Raw genomic sequence first — 10,902 nt, forward strand, 5'->3', positions numbered from 1 at the left:
AGCAATTCAAGAGTCTTTTCAGATTGATTCTCCGTAGCCCATCATCTCAGAATTATTCATTCTCAGCTTTCATCTCTCGTTCTCGAATTCTTCCGTTGCATGTTCAAATACCCTCTAATCAGTTCATGATCTCTTCGTTCTCATGTATCTAAATCCCCTCAAGTATCTTCGTTCATTTTCTAATTCTTCCCAATGTTTCGCTATCTTTTCTTTCTTTGTTTTTTTAATTCTTAAGGCGATTTGTTCAAGACTCCTATTCCTATGTTCTCATATCGATTTATTCATTGTTTCAATCCTACCGGTGGATCATTGAAGACCTTCCCAAGTTTGCACTATATCTATCTTAATCCTTTCTACGAGAATAAGTAGTATGCCAAATCTGTTGCTTGTCATCAATTTAAATTGGTGAAGGATAGGCATAACGTAATTCTTATTATTGTTTCATCCAAGTGATCTAGTTTCTTCTTTCCAGAGTTGTTCATCATATCACATTCTCGGTTCGAGATGCTTCATCTTTTGTTTCCCGAGTTCCATGCTCTCAATTAACTCGTCCCGAAGCTCCATCTAAATCATTACAAGGCATCACCTTGTATTTTCAACCTCTCTTTCTTTCTATCATCCTTTTATTACCGGAGTTCTTCATGGAGGCTCTACATGATGGTTCGTCCAGGATTCTTTTCATTCTTCAATTGTTCTTCAAGATTTCTCTCAAAGCTATGATCCGCCAAGCTATACTCTAAAATAAACATGGTGCTCAACACATGTTGTTTTTGAGGAGTTCAAGTATTCTTCATCTTGCATTCCAAAGTGCAATTCTCCCACCTTATCTTTCGAGATGGTGTTATATCATTCTCGAAAATTTCTATTCATGTTTCGTGATTCACATGTTGTCAAGAATGAGGTATTTTAAATCCATCATTTTATCTTCGTCCAAAAAATAATCTTTTCAACCAATCTATCTCTTTGTTGGAGTTATCTTGTGTCATATTTCACCTAAAGCCTTCCCTAAGGAATGTTACTATTGTGGTGCTTATCAATGATCCAAGTTATCTCTCTATCATCTTGGTGAAGAAGTTTTTATCTTCTTGTTGATCTCAATCCAATCAACTGTTTCCGTTAGTGGCGGGTTGTCTCCTCATAATTTTGAGAGGTGTTCCATAAGCCCACTACAAGCTTGTGCTTTTCGTTGTTGATTTTCCAACAACTCCGTTGAATCCTTCTTTTCAAGTTTGCTTTCCAAGTTCACTTGTGGCAAAAGTTGACATTTTCTTCTCCATTCTGTTATTCCAATGATCATCTTCTATTCTTTCTTCCGGAGGCATTGTGATATTGCTCTTTTCACTCATCATCTCGAATTGTGAGGATCATGTTCTTTTCGTGCTTATCCATTTAACCGGAGTGTTGTGTCATCTCTTCAAGTTCTTTTCATCTTATCAAGTCTTGCATCTCTTTTCAACCGGAGTGCTGCCCGAATTCTTTATTCTTATTCCCGGTCTAGCTAATTTTAACCGGAGTGGCTTCAAAGTCTACCTTGTCCCCTAAGCTCTTGGTTCTCATCATATTCCTTGTTCCTCTTGTCCAACACACTGTTTGCAATCTTGGTCATCTCCTTTGTTTTGTTTCTTTCAATTTGTTCAACCTCTCAAGGTTTGAGGTTTCACTCATTGGTCGAAGAAGCAACTTAGTTTTACCTCTTATCTTCCTCTTTCTTTTCCCTCCGGTGCCAGCTTAGATCTCGGGACGAGATCCTCTTGTAGTGGTGGAGTGTTGTAACGCCTCGGATGTAACTTTCCATATTCGTAACTCCGACTCTTGCCATTTCCGACTATGTGATATGTTTTTTCCTTTGTCTGTTGTTTTGCATTTTGTTCTTGTCATGCATCTCGTCTCATGTCATCACGCGCATTGCATCTGCATGTTTTCATAAAGTTTGCATCCGTTCGTAGTTGCCGCGTTCCCCCCTTTGCTTCGTTATCCCTTTCGAGACCAACCGTTCATTTGTTGTGACGCCCGGATAATTAGGCTACAGTAATTCCACGCTAATGATGCCACATCACCTCGGTTACTGTTACTAATCTCGCGATGGTTCAAAAACGGTTCGAATTCAAATTTAAAATCGAGTCAAACAATTAAAGTTTTCAAAAGTCAAAACTAAAATGTTCTTAATGTGGCAAATAAATCATGGATATTATTGGTGGAGTAACAACATCTTTATAAAATATTTAAATACCCTAAAGTGATTAAAACCACATCAAAACAATTAGTTATACTCCTAATATATTTTACCAAATACTAAACTATTTTTATTCTGAGGTAAAACTTCTTAGAACAGTGGATTAATTTGACACACTATTTTTGGAGCTATTTTCATATTCTACTAAACCAAAAATATAGTGCAACTAAAATAAAATAGAAAGAAAATGAGAAAACAACAACAAAAGAAAAATAAAAACCCCCAGCCCTCGCTGGGCCTCGGCCCAGCTGGCCACGGGGCTAGCCAGGCCGCCCAGCCGGCCCACTTGGCCCGGCCCCCCCACTCACTCCCTTATCCCCTCGCAACCGGAAACCCTAGCCCGGTCCACCACCACTCCCCCTCGCCTCCTCCCCCGATCCCCCTGGATCAGGATCGACCCCTCCACTCTCCCCTCACGCCTCGCTCCTCTCGCTCCCTCCCGATCCGGATCGGGGTGCAACGGCGCCCCCTCGCCGCCGCCCCGCTAAGGCCGCCGCCCCTCCCGGACTCCTCCACGCCCCTCCTCTCACCTCCCTCGACTGGATCGGGGCAGCACCCCGCTGCCCACCTCGGCGGGCGCCTCCCGTCCCCGCCACCAGGCTGGCGCCCCTCGCCGAGTCCACCTCATCGCCGGACCATGCCGGCAGGGTCCTGCCGGCGCGCACCGAACCCGGCCGCAGCCGCTCCCAGCTAGTCGCCCCGCTCCGACGCCCTCCAACGCCGGCAGGCCGCCGGCCACGACCACCACGACCCGTTCCGGCCTCCCCAAGCTCCTCTACTGCTCGATGTGAGCACCTCGCATATCCCCCCATGATGCCGCTGCTGCTCTTACTTCCTGTTACTGCTGCTCATGCATAGCTACTGCTGCTCCTGCCGTTGTGTTGCCGTTGTCGCTGCGTCGTCCCCTTGTTGCTGGTGCGCCACCGCGCCCCGGCTCCCCTGCCACCCGCGGGCCTGCTCGTTGCCGGCCCCGCACTCCGTTTCCCCCATGCCGGCCGGCCACTGGCCTCGCCACGCCCGTGGCTGGCCCCCCTGCATGTCGATCTGGGCGCTCGCCCAGTCGGGCGCTGATGCCCAGCGCCCGCACCCGCGGCAACCGCACGCCCGTTAGCCCCCAGGGCCCTATGACAAAGGGGCCCGCCCCTAGAACGTTAAAAAAGTATATAAAAATAAATAAAATAATAATTAAAAGAAAAGTAAATTTAATTAATTAATTAATTAAGTTAATTAACCTTAATTAATTAATCTAATTAACCTGTTAGCTTAATTAAACAGTAATTAGTTTAACTAAACCCTAATTAACCTAACAGAGTATGCCAGGTGGGTCCCACTGGAGCCACACGTCAGTTTGACCCAGTCAACCCCTGTTGACTGCTGGTGTCAGCATGACATCATGCTGATGTCATAAATCTATTTTTGAATTAATTAAATAATTAATTAAATTTCAGAAATTAATAAAATCTTTAGAAAATCATATCTTTTAATCCATAACTCGGATTAAATTATTTTCAACATGAAAGTTGCTCAGAACGATGAGACGAATCTGGATACGCAGCTCGTTCGTCTGCCACGCGTCCCTAGCATAGTGAACCTGCAACATTTCACCTCCGGTTCATCTGTCCAGAAACACGGAACACCGGGGATACTTTCCCGGATGTTTTCCCCCTTCACCGGTATCACCTCATACCGCGTTAGAACACGTCTAGCTCTGCTTGTTGTCCTGTTATGCACTTGCTTGCTACGTATTTACTGTTTCTTCCCCCTCTTCTCTCCGGTAGACCCAGTGACGATGCTGATGCCCCTGTGGTCGACTATGTCACCGACGACCCCTCCTTCTTGTCTGAGCAACCAGGCAAGCCCCCCCCCTTGATCACCAGATATCGCCTATTCTACTCTATACTGCTTGCATTAGAGTAGTGTAGCATGTTACTGCTTTCTGTTATACCTATCCTGATGCATAGCCTGTCCTTGTTACTACTGTTGTTACCTTTACCTGCAATCCTATATGCTTAGTATAGGATGCTAGTATATTCATCTGTGGCCCTACATTCTTGTCCGTCAGCCGTGCTATACTATCGGGCCGTGATCACTCGGGAGGTGATCATGGGTATATACTATATACTTTATACATGATACATGTGGAGACTAAAGACGGGTCGGCTGGTGGAGCACCCGCGAGTGGATCTTTGTGGCGGAGTGACAGGGCAGGTTGAGACCGCCAAGGAGAGAGGTGGGCCTGGCCCTGTTCGGCGTTCGTGGATACTTAACACGCTTAACGAGATCTTGGTATTTGATCTGAGTTGGCTATGAGCCTATACGCACTAACCAACTACGTGGGAAAGATATGGGCACTCGGCGTTGTGGTATCAGCCGAAGCACTTCGTGACGCCAGCGACTGAGTGGCGCGCGCCAGATTGGAACGTAAGCCTGCTCTTGTATTAAGGGGGCTAGTTCTGCTTTCGGCCGCGTACGCAACGTGCAGGTGTGCTATGGGCGATGGGCCCAGACCCCTGTGCGCTTAGGTTTAGACCGGCGTGCTGGCCTCTCTGTTGAGCCTAGGTGGGGCTGCGACGTGTTGATCTTTCGCGGCCGGGCATGACCCGGGAAAGTGTGTCCGGCCAAATGGGATCAAGCGTGTTGGGTAAGTTGGTGCAACCCTGCAGGGAAGTTAATCTATTCGAATAGCCGTGATCTTCGGTAACAGGACGACTTGGAGTTGTACCTTGACCTTATGACAACTAGAATCGGATAATTAATAAAACACACCCTTCCAAGTTCCACAGACAACCCGGTGATCGCTTTTCCACAGGGCGACAAGGGGAGGATCGCCGGGTAGGATTATGCTATGCGATGCGACTGGAGATGGGACTGGAGATGCGACTGGAGATGCTACTTGGAGATGCTACTTGGAGATGCTACTTGGAGATGCTACTTGGAGATGCTACTTGGAGGACTTCAATATACTCTCTTCTACATGCTGCAAGACGGAGGCTGCCAGAAGCGTAGTCTTCGACAGGATTAGCTATCCCCCTTTTATTCTGGCATTCTGCAGTTCAGTCCACCGATATGGCCCTTTACACATATACCCATGCATATGTAGTGTAGCTCCTTGCTTGCGAGTACTTTGGATGAGTACTCACGGTTACTTTTCTCCCTCTTTTCCTCTTTCCCTTCTACCTGGTTGTCGCAACCAGATGCTGGAGCCCTGGAGCCAGACGCCACCTTCGACGACGACTCCTACTACACCGGAGGTGCCTACTACTACGTGATGCCCGCTGACGACGACCAGGAGTAGTTAGGAGGATCCCAGGCAGGAGGCCTGCGCCTCTTTCGATCTGTATCCTAGTTTGTGCTAGCCTTCTTAAGGCAAACTTGTTTAACTTATGTCTGTACTCAGATATTGTTGCTTCCGCTGACTCGTCTATGATCGAGCTCTTGTATTCGAGCCCTCGAGGCCCCTGGCTTGTAATATGATGCTTGTATGACTTATTTTATTTGTAGAGTTGTGTTGTGATATCTTCCCGTGAGTCCCTGATCTTGATCGTACACGTTTGCGTGTATGATTAGTGTACGATTAAATCGGGGGCGTCACATTTGTCGTCCGGCCGTTTGACCCTCTCTGCACAACCACCGTCGCCTCTCTTGGTGTGTCCAAAAACTGCTCCAAACCTGACCCGGGTTGTTGTTACCGATGGGTCCGGATCATCCCCTAACATCCCTAAATCATCATCGATTTCTCGTTGGACTCTCCTAAGCTATTTATTCTCGACCGTCCGATTATGATCGGAGGGATGATATACCCCTAAGTTAAACCCACCTACTATATATATCTAGACAAAGCACCTATTTTCTAGGGATCCTACCCTAGCGCCGCCGCCACTGTCTCTCGGGATCCCCCCAGATCCGATCCATCCAATCCCACCAACCAGCGCAACCATCACCCTCCTCGATCGTCCACGACCCCGAGCCACTTCTCCCGCCGGCAACCGAAGCAACCGACCAGGATCCCATCGTCCTCCGGCAGCAACCAGGAGCTCAAGCTCCCTCTCTCGATCCATGGCGCCCTCGCCCCGAGCACGCAGGACCGCGCCCTTCCTCCCTGCTCTTCCTTCCCTTTCTCTATTTCTTCTCTTTTCCCCGCTCATCTCTCTCTGTTGCCTCCACAGGACACCATGGCCAGCCTTTTCCTTCGATCCGTCGCCGTGCCTTCGTCTCCTTCAAGCAGCAGTAGCGCCCTCATGCCGATCGCGGCCTCATCGGCTCTGTAACCGGCGACCAGACCCAGCAGGTCCCGGTCTCGCGTCCCTTCCTTCCCTCCTGCTCCGTTTAGCTCTCCCTCCCTTAATTTCTTAGCTCTCTCTCTCTCTCTCTCTCTCTCTCTCTGTTCGTCGACAGGACCACGCCGTCGTCATGGCCTTCATCGCCTCGACGCCCAGCTCGCCTCTGACCTGTTCCTGGACGGAACCGCCCTCCGGCCTCACCGTCTGCCGCTAAAGACCCGCGCTGGGGTTTTCTTCGCTGCGCCACCTCGCAGGCCCTCTACTCTCCTGCGCCTCGTCCCCGACGCCGGCAAGTTCGCTGCCGCCAAGCCCTTGCCTCGCCGGATCCGCCTCCCACCGCCGGGAATCGGTTCCCGATGGCCTCCGCCCTGCCGGCCATCTTCCTCGCCAAGTCCTGTGTCGGCCTCCGCTTTGCCATGCCGCTGCGCCTTCATTCTGTCTCCTGGTGAAGGAGACGACCAGCAGCCAAGCCGCATCGAGCGACGAGCGCCTCGCTGCGTTGACCGCACCCTTCTTCGCCTACATGGACCACAGCTACGCCTCCAGCCCAGCCTGGCTTCAGCCCAGCACCCCCTGCCGGCCTTCCTCTCCATCGCGTGGGCTCAGCCCCTCTGGTGAGGCCCAGTCCGCCTCAGTTTTGGCCCCCGTAGTGTTTTTTTTACTGGCGATTTTCTCTTTTATCCAGAGTATTACTGTTTTGCAGAATAGTCCCTCATGCTCATGCATTTAGCAACTCACAAACCATGCATCATATTAAAATGATTTATATATGTAAAGTGCTTAGAATTTCATCTAGTTTGATAATATGCTGCTTGCATCCATGTTTGAAATGTTAAAAAATGCTGTTTGTTTAAATTTGCTCAAATGCTATGTTAAAATGATTTATTTCATAACTAAATAACCGTAGCTCCAATTTTAATAAACTTTATATGTAAATGGGGTGGGAAAATGCCTAGTTTAACATGGTCCACTTTATTTTCCTGTTTAACAACATTAAAATATGGTTTAGGGCAGAACAGTACCAAATCCAAAATAAGCATATGGGGATTTTCCGGAATTGTTGTTTGTTACTTCCGGCCTCATTTAAACTTGCCTCGATAGGTAGTTTCATTATGTTTCACCTCTTGCCATGTTTAACAACATTTAATATTGTTGTCTACCTAAACGAGATTAAACTAAATATGTCAATGTGGTGTTTTGTCAATATGCAACTCGTTGCATATTGAGCTCCACTTAACTTGTAGTATTGTTTGTTGCACTTTGCCATGCCATGCCTCATTAAACTGGACATGCATCATACTTGTTTGTGCATCATGCCATGTTTATGCTTGTGCATTTACCATGTTGTTTGTTTCTTTCCGGTGTTACTTCTTAGTTCCGGTAATGTTGCGATTTGTGAGGATTCGTTCGACTACGCTCGTTTGTCTTCTTCATGGACTCGTTCTTCTTCCTAGCGGGATTTCAGGCAAGATGACCGTTACCCTGGATCTCACTACTATCAGTGCTATGCTAGTTGCTTCGTTCTATCGCTATGTTGCGCTACCTATCACTTGTTCTTCAAGCCTGCCAAATTGCCATGTTAGCCTCTAACCTTTTCACCCTTCCTAGCAAACCATTGCTTGGCTATGTTACCGCTTTTGCTCAGCCCCTCTTATAGCGTTGTTAGTTGCAGGTGAAGTTGAAGATTGCTTCATGGTGGACAGGATTATGTTGGGATATCACAATATCTCTTATTTAATTAATGCATCTATATACTTGGTAAAGGGTGGAAGACTCGACCTTATGCGTGATGTTTTGTTCCACTCTTGCCGCCCTAGTTTCCGTCATACCGGTGTTATGTTCCCGGATTTTGCATTCCTTACGCGATTGGGTGATTTATGGGACCCCCTTGACAGTTTGCTTTGAATAAAACTCCTCCAGCAAGGCCCAACCTTGGTTTTACCATTTGCCTCACCTAGCCCTTTTTCCCTTGGGTTTCCGAAGCCCGAGGGTCATCTTTATTTTAGCCCCCCCGGGCCAATGCTTGTCTAAGTGTTGGTCCAAACCGAGCGATGTCCGGCGCCCCCTGGGCAACCAGGGTCTATGCTAACCCGTCGTCTGGCTCATCCGGTGTGCCCTGAGAACGAGATATGTGCAGCTCCTATCGGGATTTGTCGGCACATCGGGCGGCTTTGCTGGTCTTGTTTTACCATTGTCGAAATGTCTTGTAAACCGGGATTCCGAGTCTGATCGGGTCTTCTTGGGAGAAGGTATATCCTTCTTTGATCGCGAGAGCTTATCATGGGCTAAGTTGGGACACCCCTGCAGGGTATAAACTTTCGAAAGCCGTGCCCGCGGTTATGGGCAGATGGGAATTTGTTAATGTCCAGTTGTAGATAACTTGACACCAGATCCGAATTAAAACGCATCAACCGTGTGTGTAGCCGTGATGGTCTCTTTTCGGCGGAGTCCGGGAAGTGAACACGGTTTTGGGTTATGATTGACGTAAGTAGGAGTTCAGGATCACTTCTTGATCATTGCTAGCTTCACGACCGTTCCATTTGCTCTCTTCTCGCTCTCATTTGCGTATGTTAGCCACCATATATGCTTAGTCGCTGCTGCAACCTCACCACTTTACCCCTTCCTTTCCCATTAAGCTTTGCTAGTCTTGATACCCATGGTAATGGGATTGCTGAGTCCTCGTGGCTCACAGATTACTACAACAACAGTTGCAGGTACAGGTTATGCGATGATCTTGACGCGAGAGTGATGTTGCTTGTTTTGGAGTTCTTCTTCTGCTTCTTCTTCGACCAAGGATAGGTTCCAGGTCGGCAGCCTGGGCTAGCAGGGTGGATGTCATTCGAGTTTCTATTTGTGTTTCATCCGTAGTCGGATGTGGTTCTTATGTATGATGTATTGTTGTATTCGTGTGGCATTGTATGCCTCTTGTATGTACCCCCATCTATTACGTAATGTTGATGTAATGATATCCACCTTGCAAAAGCGTTTCAATATGCGGTTCTATCCTTGGTGGGACCTTCGAGTCTCTTTAGGATAGTATCGCATATTGGGCGTGACACCTTACCCCAAATGGGGCGTCTCGGGAGGAGGTCATTGCGTTTGGAGGTATTCTGAATCCTGTTTCTGAGGGGAGACGGATGAGTTGTCGCCTCCAGGACCAGCTAGATGTTGATGATATGTAGCTGAGGTGCGCCATGCGGGCGACCAAGCTTCATGACATTGAGGTCACTACAGGTATGTCAGTCAATACTTTCAATTCAATTATGCACTTTTAAAATGATGAGATTATTCACAATGCAAATCAGTTAGGAGTTTCACTAGGTAGTAATGATAGTGAAATCTCTAAATCTGTTAATGATATCCTGGACCTGGAAGCAGAACGTGCTTTAGAGTTGATTCGCAACCTAGCAGCGGTCAAACCTATGAACGATTCTGACATAGATGCTTTGGGAGTCGGGGTGCTAGATACTTTCTGTGCGGATCTTGCCCCACCCCCCTGCGATAGAGGAGGATGATGGTTCTATGACCCTAGGGGATGTTGCCTCGGTCGAGGGGCAGGTTGTTAGTGCCACGGAGAGCGGTTGTGAGGACCGGATAGGAGATCAGAACAACCCTAAACGTAAGTGGAGGCGAAAGATTTAGCCAGCTTCCATGGTGCGTAGAGGTGCTAGGAACTGTACTACTAAAAAATTCCATGATGAATTAAGAGAGGCATCTTTTGGAATCGTAGAGGTCTGGCAGACTTGGCTAAAAGAAGGTTTCTAGCAGATGCTTCCATTGAGCACAGGTTGGATTTTATCGCCCTCTCTGAAACAGGGAGAGCGAATTTTTCTCCTCAGTTTCTTAGTACTTTATTGGGGAGGTGTCAATTTTGATTGGCATTGCCTTCCCCCAAGAGGAAGATCTGGGGGGATCTTACTTGGGGTTAGATGCGAGATGTTGGAAGTCTGAAGAGTGGTTATGGGTGATTTTGCCGTCAAATTTTGGGTTAGATCCAAGATTGATGGCTTTAATTGGGTACTGGTATCAGTATATGGGGCCGTGCAACCCGAGCTTAAACCAGACTTTCTGGCGGATCTCGTCCGTATTTGTGGGTCTGAGCAGCTTCCAATCTTGGTTGGGGGTGACTTTAACATTATTAGAAGGAGAGAAGAAATGAATAATGATAATTTTGACGCCAGATGGTCGTTCATGTTTAACACCATTATTGAAAGGTTGGATCTCAGAGAGATAGAGCTTTCGAGTAGAAAATTTACTTGGGCTAATACCTTGCAAAACCCGACGTATGAGAAGCTGGATCGAGTCCTAGCGAGCGTCGACTGGGAACAGAAATTCCCTCTAGTAATAGTCCAAGCTTTATCTCGTCGAATATTTGACCACACCCTTCTG

This window comes from Triticum dicoccoides, chromosome 3B (assembly GCF_002162155.2).
Source record: "Triticum dicoccoides isolate Atlit2015 ecotype Zavitan chromosome 3B, WEW_v2.0, whole genome shotgun sequence".
NCBI lineage: Eukaryota > Viridiplantae > Streptophyta > Magnoliopsida > Poales > Poaceae > Triticum > Triticum dicoccoides.